General features: G+C 38.5%; 2 non-coding genes across 2 annotated transcripts; one reads left to right on the top strand and one right to left on the bottom strand.

Annotated features, from left to right (window-relative positions):
* Positions 1-10561: 10561 nt before the first annotated feature.
* Trnat-ugu lies at positions 10562-10636 on the bottom strand. The gene has a single exon. It is a non-coding gene; the product is annotated as a tRNA-Thr (tRNA).
* A 207-nt stretch (positions 10637-10843) lies between these two features.
* Positions 10844-10917, top strand: Trnat-ugu. The gene has a single exon. It is a non-coding gene; the product is annotated as a tRNA-Thr (tRNA).
* The last annotated feature ends 5635 nt before the right edge of the window (positions 10918-16552 follow it).

Raw genomic sequence — 16552 nt, 5'->3', positions numbered from 1 at the left:
GACCAAAGTATTTTAGGTACACATATGTGGACTCTGGTCTTAACTGGTAAATAAATAATAAATTGAAAAACAGATTAAAGTTTTTGTTGATGGAATTTTACAAAACAATTGTTTTTAGTCACACATAAATAAACATTGCACTTCTTGCACAAGGTTCTTGTGCGGGATTTGCAGTCTTCAAAACGACATTTAGAAGCATTCTTTGCCTCTACGTATTTGGGGAGATGATCAATCCAGTCATATCGACTTGACTTCCTTGGCGTGGAAACAACTTTTCTTTTTTTGGGTTTATTGTCTTCATCTTCTCCTGAGCTGTCAGTGATCTCCTGTTCATCGAAGGTTATTTCTTTGGAGAGTTGTGAGGACTCTCTGACATGAGAACCCTATATCAGTACATTAGCCACATTCAGTCTGAAGTTTATTAGGGGCAGTCTGTTACACTTTGGTACTTCTTCTTTTGCACAGGCTCTTTGGTACGTAATCCAGCAATTAATAATAGCTAAATCAATAAAATGGTTAAATAGTCTGATTGTCTATTTTCTTGTTCTGGTATCTGACCTGTAGTAGGCCATGAATCTGTCACATAGGTCAGTACCACCCGTGTTACAATTGTAACACTTCACAATAACTGGTTGTGGTACATCAGTACTTCTGTTCTGCGCCTTTGACCATCGCTTACAAGTAGTTATCTTTCCATTTAAGTGCACACACCTTTTTGTCGTCCCTCACATATTCATCCCATTCACCTCTGTTTAGATCACAATCAGCCACATCATAAATTCTGTTTTTCATTACAGTATCTGTTTGATATATGTTGTTGCTTAAGAGAAGCTCAACTGACTTAATGCTTGTAAAAAATCTGTCACTATATATCACATGCTGCCCATTGTTTGGAACTGTCATAGTCAACAGCTTAATTACACTTGCACCTAAACCTATTTCTTTTAATTCAGTGTCAGGCACTGTTCCTTTGCCAGTATATATAATGAAGTCAAGAACTAAACCATCTGAAGATGCCAAAATAAAGTTTTTCAACCCAAGAGGATAGGGTTTCGATGGCACATATGTTCTCATTGCACATATGCCAGAGAATGGAATCATGTGCTCATCAATTGATAGGTGCTTAGATTGTGGCAAAGCGAGACATTTATTCCTGAAAAAATTAATCACAGGCCTCACTTTCCAAAGTTTGTCACTCCTATCTTGGTCATGTAAATTATTTATAAAATGTAAATGACTGCGGAACTTGAAGTATTTGTCCTGAGTCAGAGTATCACTGATGAGAGGCAGGTCTACATCTACATCTACATGTTTACTCTGCAATTCACATTTAAGTGCTTGGCAGAGGGTTCATCGAACCACAATAATACTATCTCCCTACCATTCCACTCCCGAACAGCGCGCGGGAAAAACGAACACCTAAACCTTTCTGTTCCAGCTTTGATTTCTCTTATTTTATTTTGATGATCATTCCTACCTATGTAGGTTGGGCTCAACAAAATATTTTCGCATTCGGAAGAGAAAGTTGGTGACTGAAATTTCGTAAATAGATCTCGCCGCGACGAAAAACGTCTTTGCTTTAATCACTTCCATCCCAACTCACGTATCATATTTGCTACACTCTCTCCCCTATTACGTGATAATACAAAACGAGCTGCCCTTTTTTGCACCCTTTCGATGTCCTCCATCAATCCCACCTGGTAAGGATCCCACAACGCGCAGCAATATTCTAACAGAAGACGAACGAGTGTAGTGTAAGCTGTCTCTTTAGTGGACTTGTTGCATCTTCTAAGTGTCCTGCCAATGAAACGCAACCTTTGGCTCGCCTTCCCCACAATATTATCTATGTGGTCTTTCCAACTGAAGTTGTTCGTAATTTTTACACCCAGGTACTTAGTTGAATTGACAGCCTTGAGAACTGTACTATTTATCGAGTAATCGAATTCCAACGGATTTCTTTTGGAACTCATGTGGATCACCTCACACTTTTCGTTATTTAGCGTCAACTGCCACCTGCCACACCATATACCAATCTCTTCTAAATCGCTTTGCAACTGATACTGGTCTTCGGATGACCTTACTAGACGGTAAATTACAGCATCATCTGCGAACAACCTAAGAGAACTGCTCAGATTGTCACCCAGGTCATTTATATAGATCAGGAACAGCAGAGGCCCCAGGACGCTTCCCTGGTGAACACCTGATATCACTTCAGTTTTACTCGATGACTTGCCGTCTATTACTACGAACTGCGGCCTTCCTGACAGGAAATCACGAATCCAGTCGCACAACTGAGACGATACCCCATAGGCCCACAGCTTGATTAGAAGCCACTTGTGAGGAACGGTGTCAAAAGCTTTCCGGAAATCTAGAAATACGGAATCAACTTGAGATCCCCTGTCGATAGCGGCCATTACTTCATGCGAATAAAGAGCTAGCTGCGTTGCACAAGAACGATGTTTTCTGAAACCATGCTGATTACGTATCAATAGATCGTTCCCTCCGAGGTGATTCATAATGTTTAAATACAGTATATGCTCGAAAACCCTACTGCAAACCGACGTCAATGATATAGGTCTGCAGTTCGATGGATTACTCCTTCTACCCTTCTTAAACACTGGTGCGACCTGCGCAATTTTCCAATCTGTAGGTACAGATCTATCGGTGAGCGAGCGGTTGTATATTATTGCTAAGTAGGGAGCTATTGTATCAGCGTAATCTGAAAGGAACCTAATCAGTGTACAATCTGGACCTGAAGACTAGCCCGTATCAAGCGATTTGAGTTGCTTCGCAACCCCTAAGGTATCTACTTCTAAGAAACTCAGGCTAGCAGCTGTTCGTGTTTCAAATCTGGAATATTCCATTCGTCTTCTCTGGTGAAAGAATTTCGGAAAACTGCGTTCAATAACTCCGCTTTAGCGACACTGTCGTCGGTAACAGTACCATTGGCACTGCGCAGTGAAGGTATTGACGGCGTCTTGCCGCTTGTGTACTTTACATGCGACCAGAATTTCTTCGGATTTTCTACCAAATTTCGAGACAATGTTTCGTTGTGGAACCTATTAAAGGCATCTCGCATTGAAGTCCGTGCCAAATTTCGCGCGTCTGTAAATTTTAGCCAATCTTCGGGATTTCGCGTTCTTCTGAACTTCGCATGCTTTTCCCGTTGCCTCTGCAACAGCGTTCGGACCTGTTTTGTGTACCATGGGGGATCAGTTCCATCTCTTACCAATTTATGAGGTATGAATCTCTCAATTGCTGTTGCTACTATATCTTTGAATTTGAGCCACATCTCGTCTACATTTGCATAGTCAGTTCGGAAGCAATAGAGATTGTCTCTTAGGAAGGCTTCTAGTGACACTTTATCCGCTTTTTTAAATAAAATTATTTTGCGTTTGTTTCTGGTGGATTTGGAAGAACGGTATTGAGCCTAGCTACAACGACCTTGTGATCACTAATCCCTGTATCAATCATGATGCTCTCTATTAGCTCTGGATTGTTTGTGGCTAAGAGGTCAAGTGTGTTTTCGCAACCATTTACAATTCGCGTGGGCTCGTGGACTAATTGCTCGAAATAATTTTCGGAGAAAGCATTTAGGACAATCTCGGAAGATGTTTTCTGCCTACCACCGGTTTTTAACAAATATTTTTGCCAACATATCGAGGGAAGGTTGAAGTCCCCACCAACTATAACCGTATGAGTGGCGTGTTTATTTGTTACGAGACTCAAATTTTCTCTGAACTGTTCAGCAACTATATCATCAGAGTCTGGGGGTCGGTAGAAGGAGCCAATTATTAACTTAGTTCGGCTGTTAAGTATAACCTCCACCCATACCAATTCGCACAGAGTATCTACTTCGACTTCACTACAAGATAAACCACTACTGACAGACACAAACACTCCACCACCAATTCTGCCTAATCTATCTTTCCTGAACACCGTCTGAGACTTCGTAAAAATTTCTGCAGAACATCTTGGCTTGTGGTAGCTTGAGCGTACGCATTAGAATTTCAGTCCCAACAAAGGAAAGATTTTCGTTCATATTTGTGTTCAAATTCCTACTATTACTTTGCACATGATATTCTAAACAGTATTCAACAGGATCCCTTAAAACCCCATCCATCATATCTTCGAAATTATCTTCACCTGGTTCCTTGTTTTGCAATTTTGAGCACTTCCATTTTAACTTACGTTTATGTCCACTGTCCTGCGACGAACCAGGCGTAGGGTCTTCTATTTCGATATCTGCTTGTTCAGTAGTGACTGTAGATTCAGGGACAGCCTTCTCATCCAACAATTTTTGACTCTCATCGTCTGAAAGTGAACTGAGGTCACTCTCCTCCAGCATCCGATGTACGTCTTCATCGTCTATTACTGAAAATAATGCCATAAAATAATTTTTGACGTTTAAATAATCGAGATCGTAAACATTATATAACTTTTTGCCACAACAATTGGATAATTATGAGGATTTCTTCACGCAATACCATAACAACTAAAACTTCACAATAAATAAGGTAAGCAGGAAAACTTTGAAGTTGAGATCTGAAGTACACATACGTGTAATTCGACTTTCGATGTCCTCTGTATTCACAATACGAGATAATTTGGAAAAAAATATATATATCAATCACATTTGTGACTATTTTTACATATGTAAAGCAAAAAATAAAGTAAAGTTAGCGTATAGAATAAGGTATTATTTTGAATTACATTCAGAGCGTGTGCCATGTGTAGCCATTTCGCCAACATCACAGAGGGCACTGCAAGCAGATTGTGGTGCAATCTGGTGGCATGGACTGAAACTACGAAGCTTCCACAAATGTGTACTAGAGGTATTTAGTCGATAGAAACTGTTCATAAGCTTTACGAAATAAAAACGCGAAGTCCACGCATGTGGACCCACGGACTGAGGAGGTTGTAGTGAAGAACTGAAATTATATACCCCACAATGCTGAAATCATTATGTGATGACAAATTTATGAATAAACGAACAGCATTCAGATAACAGACCCAAATGTATTTCGAAAGCTTTAATTTAATTTCCTGAGAATCTGTGATAGGTTCTTGAAATAACACACCAATGGGGTAGTATCAGCTCCACTAGTATTGTCCTTTTCAGGCAAAATGTTTTCTCTACTCTTAGGGAACTTAACTAAAATGTTTTTTACACATTCATCAGTGAAATCTAGTCCAACAAATTTGTGCAAATATCATTGTTCAGATTCTAGACCAACAACCCACTCTGTATTTCTCAAAGGTGTTGTGACTCGTCTTGATGAGTGCTTGGAAGAGTTCTGATATCACTCCAATGCTGCCGTAAATTATCAGCATTTGTTTTACCCCCCCTGCTGGAACTACTATCCCATTAACTTTATCACAGGACCATGATTGCCTTTGCTGAAAGTTACATTGGCTAATGCGTAACTGTTTGAAATATTGGTTAGCACCAACGGGGAATATTTCTACTACCTTAAGATTAGGGAATTTCATTTTTTAGTTTCAGAAATATGTTCTGATTAAAAGCATGAACAGCTAGCTTATCAAGTTGCAAGTACTCAGATGCAATATCATATGAAACTGGACCAGAAACTGCATAAGTCACTGCTATGTAAAGAGTGATTCGTTCCTTACTCCAGTGTGCATGCTGCAGCTCATCCTGGCGAGCTATAGTGAACTTCTCACTGAAATCAATCTGGAGTACACAAATGCTATCTGAAACATTTTCAGTTTTTGTCATTTCAAAGGAGGCACCTTACTTTTGATAAAACAATGGACAAGAAACTTGACATCCAACATTTATTTTATATATATATATATATATATATATATATATATATATATATATATATATATATATATATAACTTTTCTGCACCACTTCAGCTACTATTCTTGTCTCATCACTATTCTATTGTAGTCAGTTGATGAGTTCATTTGAGCAATATGCTGAGAAATTCTTTAACCACTTGTTTGAAACTCTTTTTTTCAGTAGACAAAAATCAATTGTTACATCTATAACAGCATTTCTGGAAGTTACAATATTTTGTAAATTTTTACTGGAATTGGTATGTCATAGTCAAATAAAAAAGAACAAGCAATTTTTTTCTCTCAAATGTAAAATTATAGGTTTGGTACAAATACTTTAGTTTAATTGGTTATGGACCTATCAGTAAATGAGTTCCATAAACTATTTTAATTCTTTTATTTCTGAAAAATTAAAAAGTATTTCCAACTACTGTTTTAAATTGTTTGGTTATGTCTAAATAATATATTGAAAACAAAGAGATGTATTCTGTATCAAAATGTAATGTACCAAAAGTCATGTATTTTTCCCTACATATTGAGTATATTGAGTGATGGGTGACTGGAATTCGTCAGCAGGAAAAGGGAGAGAAGGAAACGTAGTAGGTGAATATGGATTGGGGGTAAGAAATGAAAGAGGAAGCCGCCTGGAAGAATTTTGCACAGAGCACAACTTAATCATAGCTAACACTTGATTCAAGAATCATAAAAGAAGGTTGTATACATGGAAGAAGCCTGGAGATACTGACAGGTTTCAGATAGATTATATAAGGGTAAGACAGAGATTTAGGAACAAGGTTTTAAATTATCAGACATTTCCAGGGGACCACAATCTATTGGTTATGAACTGTAGATTAAAACTGAAGAAACTATAAGAAGGTGGTAATTTAATAAGATGAGACCTGGATAAACTGCTTAAACAAGAGGTTGTACAGAGTTTCAGAGAGAGCATAAGGGAACAATTGACAAGAATGGGTGAAAGAAATATAGTAGAAAATGAATGGGTAGCTTTGAGGGATGAAGTAGTGAAGGCAGCAGAGGATCAGGTAGGTAAAAAGACAAGGGCTAGTAAAAACCCTTGAGTAACAGAAGAAATATTGAATTTAATTGATGAAAGGAGAAAATATAAAAATGCAGTAAATGAAGAAGGCAAAAAGGAATACAAAAGTCTCAAAAATGAGATCGACAGGATGTGCAAAATGGCTAAGAAGAGGCGGCTAGAGGACAAATGTAAGGATGTAGAGGAAAGCAGAAAGGTGGAAGGAGTATATAGAGGGTCTATACAAGGGTGATGTACTTGAGGACAATATTATGGAAATGGAAGAGGATGTAGATGAAGATGAAATGGGAGATATGATACTGAGTGAAGAGTTTGACAGAGCACTGAAAGACCTAAGTCGAAACAAGGCCCTGGGAGTAGACAACATTCCATTAGAACTACTGACAGCCTTGGGAGAGCCAGTCCTGACAAAACTCTACCATCTGGTGAGCAAGATGTATGAGACAAGCGAAATACCCTCAGACTTCAAGAAGAATATAATAATTCCAATCCCAAAGAAAGCAGGTGTTGACAGATGTGAAAATTACCGAACTATCAGTTTAATAAGTCACAGCTGCAAAATACTAACGCGAATTCTTTACAGACGAATGGAAAAACTAGTAGAAGGCGACCTTGGGGAAGATCAGTTTGGATTCCGTAGAAATATTGGAACACATGAGGTAATACTGACCCTACGACTTATCTTAGAAAATAGATTAAGGAAAGGCAAACCTAAGTTTCTAGAATTTGCAGACTTGGAGAAAGCTTTTGACAATGTTGACTGGAATACTCTCTTTCAAATTGTGAAGGTGGCAGGGGTAAAATACATGGAGGGAAAAGCTATTTACAATTTGTACAGAAACCAGATGGCAGTTACAAGAGTCGAGTGACATGAAAGGGAAGCAGTGGTTGGGAAGGAAGTGAGACAGGGTTGTAGCCTCTCCTCAATGTTATTCAATCTGTATATTGAGGAAGCAGTGAAGGAAACAAAAGAAAAATTCGGAGTAGGTATTAAAATCCATGGAGAAGAAATAAAATCTTTGAGGTTTGCCTATGACATTGTAATTCTGTCAGGGACAGCAAAGGACTTGGAAGAGCAGTTGAACGGAATGGATAGTGTCTTGAAAGGAGGATATAAGATGAACATCAACAAAAGCAAAACGAGTATAATGGAATGTAGTCGAATTAAGTTAGGTGATGCTGAGGGAATTAGATTAGGAAATGAGTAGTAAAGGAGTTTTGCTATTTGGGGAGCAAAATAACTGATGATGGTCGAAGTAGAGAGGATATAAAATGTAGACCGGCAATGGCAAGGAAAGCATTTCTGAAGAAGAGAAATTTGTTAACATCGAGTATAGATTTAAGTGTCAGGAAGTCGTTTCTGAAAGTATTTGTATGGAGTGTAGCCATGTATGGAAGTGAAACATGGAAGATAAATAGTTTGGACAAGAAGAGAATAGAAGCTTTCGAAATGGGGCGCTACAGAAGAATGCTGAAGATTAGATGGGTAGATCACATAACTAATGAGGGTGTATTGAATAGGATTGGGGAGAAGAGAAGTTTGTGGCACAACTTGACTAGAAGAAGGGATCGGTTGGTAGGACATGTTCCAATGCATCAAGGGATCACCAATTTAGTACTGGAGGGCAGTGTGGAGGATAAAAATCATAGAGGGAAAGCAAGAGATGAATACACTAAGCAGATTTAGAAGGATTTAGGTTGCAGTAGATACTGGGAGATGAAGAAACTTGCACAGGAGAGAGTAGCATGGAGAGTTGCATCAAACCAGTCTCAGAACTGAAGACAACAACAACAACAACAACATTCAGTATATTTTCATCAGTTCTTTTTCAGTGAAAATATACTAAGCTGTGAGATGTTGTACAGTTCAAGAAATAACATATTCTGACTGACACAACTTGGGTGTCAGTAAACTGAGTTCATTTTATACAAAACATTTTATTGGTCCTTAGCTGCTATCTGTAATTAGTATTCCAAAGCTTGGCATTCAAATAAGGTATATGAGAGGATGCGTACACAGCAATAGGAGGCATATATTATGATACTGAACATATTCAGCATGGTTATGAACTATAAAAGATGAAATACTGTTTGAGGAAATTATATATATATATATATATATATATATATATATATATATATATATGCCTCTGTATATGTCTGCTTGTGTCTGTATATGTGTGGATGGATATGTGTGTGTGTGCGAGTGTATATGCGTCCTTCTCTCCCCCTAAGGTAAGTCTTTCCGCTCCCTGTCCCTTAAAACGCAAATCCTTTCGTCTTTCCCTCTCCTTCCCTCTTTCCTACGAAGCAACCGTTGGTTGCGAAAGCTAGAATCTTGTGTGTATGTTTGTGTTTGTTTGTGTGTCTATCGACGTGCCAGTGTTTTCGTTTGGTAAGTCACATCATCTTTGTTTATATATATATATATATATATATATATATATATATATATATATATATATATATACGAAACAAGAATGTAATTTTCTGGAGGTATTCAGTGGTAGTAATAATGATTCTGTCCACTTAATTAATGCGACTAAAGTAGTGAAATTTTAGAAAACTTCTCATGAGCAGCAACAATATCACATTATTAAAAAATTCAACTAACCGCACAGGACTGGGAAATTATCGGACATAAGAGATTTTAACCCTTTTACAGGCGCATTTAATGTAGCAAATCAGTGCAGAAAATTTTTTTGCTACCCTATTAGGATTGTGATCAAGCAACTATACGTATTTTTTGATAATTTTATTTGTGATTAGGACCAAAAACTGTGTAGTGCATATATCACCATGGCACTTTTGTGAAGTATTAAAAGTGTGGTAGTAAATGGATTTCTCACTTCCTGTTTGTGAACTGCTGTGTATTGCCATTACACGTAAAAAATTATAAACAGTATTTTCTGCTTTTTATTTTATGTTTTATTTTACTTCATTTAAAAAAAATATTTGTTAATGATATTAAAGTTTACACAATTTTAAAAGAATCCTAGAAACTTTATCATACAATACGTGTGTTTGCTAATACAGGTCACAATTATGTGTATTGCAGAAGCAAAGCAATGTGTTCTGACAACAATTGTGATCTCATAACAAACTGAACAATGTATATGAAGACAGTAACATGTTCTCGAAAGAACAGTTGCTGTTGATGACCGATCAGCTTTTCCCTGGAATAAATGATGACTAACTGACAACCTCAGCTGCAGACAGGTGTTGTTGATATACCTCGATGTGGGCAGCTGAAAATGTGTGCCCCGACTGGGACTCGAACCCGGGATCTCCTGCTTACATGGCAGACGCTCTATCCATCTGAGCCACTGAGGACACAGATGAGTAGCGCGACTGCAGGGACTTATCCATTGTACGCTTCCTGTGAGACTCACATTCCCAACTGTCCACAATTCTACATATGTATTGTACCTTATAGACATTTGCCCACCCACTCATTACTCGCGCACGCTTTGGTGATTCCCGTAAGATTTTGGGCAACCTGTGTACATTCGCACAGACGAAGGCCAATGGCTGGCTAGCCTTTAACTATATATATGAAGACAGTAACTTGTTCTCGAAATAACAGCTACTGTTGATGACCGTGCAGCTTTTCCCTGGAATAAATGATGATTAACTGACAACCTCAGCTGCCGACAGATGTTGTTGATATACCTCGATGTGGACAGCTGAAAATGTGTGCCCTGACCGGGACTCGAACCCGGGATCTCCTGCTTACATGGCAGACGCTCTATCCATCTGAGCCACCGAGGACACAAATGAATAGCGCGATTGCAGGGACTTATCCCTTGCACGCTTCCAGTGATTCTTACGGGAATCGCCAAAGCATGCGCGAGTAATGAGTGGGTGGGCAAATGTCTATAAGGTACAATACACATGTAGAATTGTGGACAGTTGGGAATGTGAGTCTCACGGGAAGCGTGCAAGGGATAAGTCCCTGCAGTCGCGCTATTCATCTGTGTCCTCGGTGGCTCAGATGGATAGAGCATCTGCCATGTAAGCAGGAGATCCTGGGTTCGAGTCCCGGTCGGGGCACACATTTTCAGCTGTCCACATCGAGGTATATCAACAACACCTGTTGGCAGCTGAGGTTGTCAGTTAGTCATCATTTAAACTGAACAATGTAGCATTTTTGGCACATCTGGTGCAATGTACAGTACTATCACAAAATGTCAGGTACAGAAAAAAGGTGGTAAGACATATTCCTACAAGCTTTGGGATACCCCTAAGTTGGTGGCAAGTATGCTTCCCAACGACCACAAATGACAGATTAATTTTGTGGTATGTACACTTCCCAAACCCCTTCTAGAAACTACTTAGGTGGTAACCATACTTCCCAAGAACCATTAAAACACCATTGTTTGTTGCGATATATACCTCCCACAGTCCTGAAGGCTATATTTCTCAAAAAACGGAAAGTACAGCTGGTGCAGCAGACTGCCACTAGATGCCAGGAGCATACAGAAGTAGTAACACATATTCCAGAAACACTGTAAAGAAATACATTTAGTGGGAAGTATATCCACCACATCAAGCGAAAGGGTTAATCAGTGATTTGGTAAAAAAGGAAAGGTCACTTCTGCGAATATATTAATATACAGGAAACAAGCACAAATAATGCAAACTGTATCAAAATTACATTTATTCAAATATGTCACTAAGACTCTTTTGCATACAAAACTTGTGTCCTTGTCTGGCTGTTTGAGGATTCACAAATCTTTTTTATTGCCCCAATCTGACCTGGTACTTTCTCTTCTGGTTGTGTTGCTCTGGTCTGGATCAGTCCTGGAGATGCATATGTTATCCCCAGAGTTCCGAGTTGTCCTGCTAATAATATGTCAGAAATATGCTTCTGAGCAACTATTGACTGTTCTGGAGTCACTGATTTGAGTGTCATACTCCAAACTTTTGCAGTTGCCTTTTCCTGTGTTTCCTGCTGGTTAGGAATTCATACGCCATGCCAAGAGCATCCTCATCACTTCTTTATCTCTTTGTTGATTTACCAAGTTGTGGTCTGGCTGCAGCTCTTGATGAGGAGACTGGTGATGAGGCAGATGACAAAATTTCTGTAACACTTCTGTCTTCACAATTCAAAGGCCTGTAGAAAGAAATAATGAATTTCAATAATAAAATGTTGCTATACCAAATGTTAGTATCCAACAGTTTGATATTCCCAAAACATGTTAACTTGTAGTCTGAAAAGTGAATATCATTACAATGGCATGTAGTCTTCTGCACATTTACATTATCGAGGAAACTCCAGCAAGGTCTATGCAAGAACTTGTTGACGCTGAAGACTATACAACTGACAGTAGCACAAGAGATACTGATCGAGTGAACAGAGATCTTTTGCAACTGTAGAAAATGAAGCTCCTTGAACGTCCAGCACTTTGGTATGTAGACATCTGACGCTCCAGATCCACAGCACTTACTGTCTTGCATCTTTTTAAATTCTTTTCTGAAGTTTGTTCTAAGGATTTTTCTTTTCAGATCGTCTAGTTTTGCATTAGCAAAACAGGTTTAATATATTTGCAGTAGTTCTTTGATGGTGGCATTTTTTAAATTTATATCCAAGTATTCTTTGGCAGAATGATTTCACAAGGATTCATTTCATTGGTAACACACTATAAATTCCATCCTCTGTGAACAGCAAATTTCAATTTGCAAAAAGCTGTCTATTGCCATATATGCCCTAAGAATGATAGCTTTTTGTGACATTACCACTCTGAGGCAAATAAATTTTGCATATTCGAATACCATCCAAGCCATGGGATAGAGATACGGGGATCCAGCTGTAAAGGTAATATGAAAAGTGTACTTATCCTACAGAAGAAGGCACTTAGAATTATGAGAAAGAAATGTGCCAGGGAATCTTGCAGAATTTTGTTTCAAGAATTTAAAATACTGACTGTTCATAACCTGTGTTACGGCGTAGTCAAGTGCTGGCTCATCAGTCGGGAACGATAGAGAAGAGATGGCTGTGAAAAGAAGTCAGCCATCGCACACTGACTGGACCTCTCTCCAGGACGACATCACGACAGCAGCGGCCCCTATGTGGAGAAGACATAAGCGCCGAGACTAACTGGTGACGCCCCAGTTGAACAGAAGACTAGCAATTTTGATGGAAGCATCAAAGCTCGTTACTCGCTTGTACTGTCTATGCAACATAGACTTGGAGTTGTATATACTGAAGATTAATTATTTCATATGCCGCCCTTTTCTTGCAACACATCTGTGTAATGTCAAAGTTAAGTACTGTATATTATCTTTTTGTAATAAAATTCCTTAATATGACTTGTTTGATTTGATTTTCTAGCGAACCGAGTACGAAGGATTCCTAGACATCCCATATATGATGACAAGGCTGCAAATAATAACCTGTATTATGGCAGTAAACAGTAACAAAACATTTAATAACGACATACATGTCACAACACTAAAGGTAGAGAGAGACCCCACAGTATCTCTCATAAAACCACACTTAATGAGAAAAGCCTTCACTATATAGGCATAAAACTACTGAATTTCTTCCAACATAATATCTCCAAATTGCTCATTACAGAACTAAAAAAGAAATTAAAATTATTGCTGCTAAACAGTCCTGTGTATTCATCAATAGATGAGTTTCTAGATTTAGTACAGTAGTGTGACGAAAGACCTCTTTTCGAAAAGTATATGAACCTCAAATCTTAGCCTGCATCACAAACTGTAAATATATGAATCTCTGATCTGAAGACTGTGACACAAACTGTAAATTTCTTAATCTGTATATTGCAATACCAAACTGATTGATGTATAGTCTATACATGTAACATTGTTCTCTCAACCACATGCACCAGACGGAGAGTTGGGAGATATCAGTGGCGCAAGATAAACGGCATGTACTTGGTTGATGGCATACACTGCATCCTTTCAAGAATGCTTTCTTCTGCAGCAGCTGATCGTGTTGTTTGTTGGTGCCAGCATCCGGCTTTTGCACATGGAGTGAGGTAGTTTTGCACAATTGACAATGCAGGGTGGCGAATAATGTGTGGCGCAGCACCTTTTTTGCAGAGTATTTCGCAAGATACAATCGCAAGACTTCTCGCCCCTTGCATTTGGCCACCTCGTAAATTAAATGCATCTTAGCCTTCTGCCGTACGAGTAGCTAGCCACGTTACTCCCAACCCTTCCACAGTGAGCATGGTGACGGGGTCCATGCACTCTGAAGTATTTGTAAGCAATGCCCTCTCATGACTGTAGCACCCTCTCGTTGCATTTGCGATCCCCACTTCATATGTCATTACTGATCCTTATTGTATGCCTGATGTGCCATTACTCTCTGCATCATTCCCCCCCCCCCCCTTGACCCCCAGATGGTGCACCTACCACTTTGAGGACGGCTACACACAGTACAACAGCAGTGTCTTGTTAGCTCGCTTTATTTTTTGTTTATTCTTTGGTGGCAAAGATGTGATGATTCTGAGATGGCTGCTAAGTAAGAAGTCAATAAAGAAGCCATAAGCAGGCAAAGTGGCGTGTGTTCTTGGTGATTTAAAATTAGACTAAATATCGTCAAGCAACATCTTTTGGGAACTGCCGCAAATATTACGTTACGGCTGTTAAAATTGGGTGACCCCGACGTGATTTGAACACACAACCTTCTGTGACAATTTTGCAAATGCTGAACTGTGCGTCTACTCGACAGAACCAAATTTCGGGTTTTTCACTCCATTGGTGCTAACCTTGTTTGCTTCCAGGCGATCTTCGGAAACGCTCCCGTTTGTCGTCATATCTTCTTATTATCACGTCGCTACCTTAAAGATGCGGCACAGGCTCAAGCTGTTTTGCATGACTATATTAAGGGAGCAAGAAAGAAGGATAATAGACAAATTCAGTGGACTGAAGAAGCAAAGAAAATGTTTGAGAAATCTAAACAAGATATAGCAAATGCTGCATTATTGGTTTTTCCTAACTCAGAATTACCCCTACGATTATGTACAGACGCATCACATACTGCTGTTGGTTCTGTGCTCCAGAAAATGGAAAATGTAAATTGGAGACCTGTTGCATTCTTTTCACAGAAACTGAGTAAATCACAGAAGGGTTATAGTACCTATGACTGAGAATTATTGGGAATTTACCTTTCTGTAAGAAAGTTTAACCATGTTACTGGTGGCGGAGTAGTGTAAAGGCAACAGTGATGAATCTAACTGGAATTTTTATATTTTATGAAGTTGCCAAGACTGTTAATAGTTATAGTTCCTTACTGATAACATGATGTAATATCTTTAAAATTTTATTTATTTTTTGTTTATTCTTTGATAGCAAAGATGTGATGATTCTGAGATGGCTGCTAAGTAAGAAGTCAATAAAGAAGTCTTAAGCAGGCAAAGTGGCGTGTGTTCTTGGTGATTTAAAATTAGACTAAATATCGTCAAGCAACATCTTTTGAGAACTGCCGCAAATATTACGTTATGGCAGTTATAAATACGTACGTGTGCAATGGTGAAGTGTTGCATGATGGTGCGCTTAATGAGTAGTATATTGCAGATCCAAAGAGAAACTTCTCATCATGTTTGAAGATGGGTCCCATGCACAGTTTAGCCATAGCAGCAGTGCCAACATTTTGGATTTTAAATAAACCTTAAAAAGTGAGCTATTCTTATTTATAAAATTTCCATTGCTTTAAAATATTGATTTATAATAGAAAATGTGATCATCCATCAGTGCTATTTCAATAATAATGTCGACAGAAACGACCAACAAACACGTAGCACAAGATTTAGTGCCGTGTTGCTGAGACAATACTGTCATTGTTAACATGTAGCGTGGACTATTAGATGGTACACGTCTCGTACACACAGTATGCGAGACTTGCCCCATCTTGTCTGTATCGTAGTTTCTCGCTTTTGTCATTGGACATTAGTTGTATTACAATACAGCACCGTCCCTAGTTTGGAAGTGTTTTACAGAGTGTGGTACCAATAAAGTTCAATGCCCCAGTTCCTTTAAAAGATTAACAATGCAGTGACCCACAACAAACTTGCGATATCATGTAAGGGTAAAAGCTTAACAATTCATTCATAGTTTACAATAACAGTAGAAAGTAACGGTTCTGTTTTCTGTGTCTTCATAATATGCCATTATCCACATACAGCTGTTGAAAACAAGCTAATTAAGATGAATGTCGTTCTTCAGCCTCAGTTCTCACCCTTTAGCACTGACTATTCATAATGACAAAATAGTGATATAATCAACGATTACACCATGATTTTTAAGCAGAATCTCAAAAAATTAGTATCAGTAGTGGGATGCTCGTGATTGTATTATAGTTTTCAGCCACTTACTACGGTTAGAGAAAAACAGCAAACATTGGACAGGTTAACTCTTCTTTGTTAGCCTATGTAATTTAGTAGTTTTCTTCTGTGTATCTTGAAAGTGAGGGTGCCAAAATTTTACAATCTTTGTTCGATTTCTGTCTTTATTTCAGGAAATGCAGCTATGACAATAACAGTGAGACATCTCATCAAAATTTATTCTCCAAGTTGTAGGTAGTTCCTGTAACAGACCAGAAATTGCTTCATTACTCACTTTCAAACAGGTAAACAAACTAACTGACAGTGCAAGACAGTAGTAACGTCATTACACCTACCATGCTGGCATACAGAGTATTATTATTGCAATTGTT

Source organism: Schistocerca americana, chromosome 9 (genome assembly GCF_021461395.2).
Source record: "Schistocerca americana isolate TAMUIC-IGC-003095 chromosome 9, iqSchAmer2.1, whole genome shotgun sequence".
NCBI classification, from domain to species: domain Eukaryota; kingdom Metazoa; phylum Arthropoda; class Insecta; order Orthoptera; family Acrididae; genus Schistocerca; species Schistocerca americana.
Note: the sequence above shows the minus strand (reverse complement) of the source record. Positions and strands in the feature narration are given on the sequence as shown.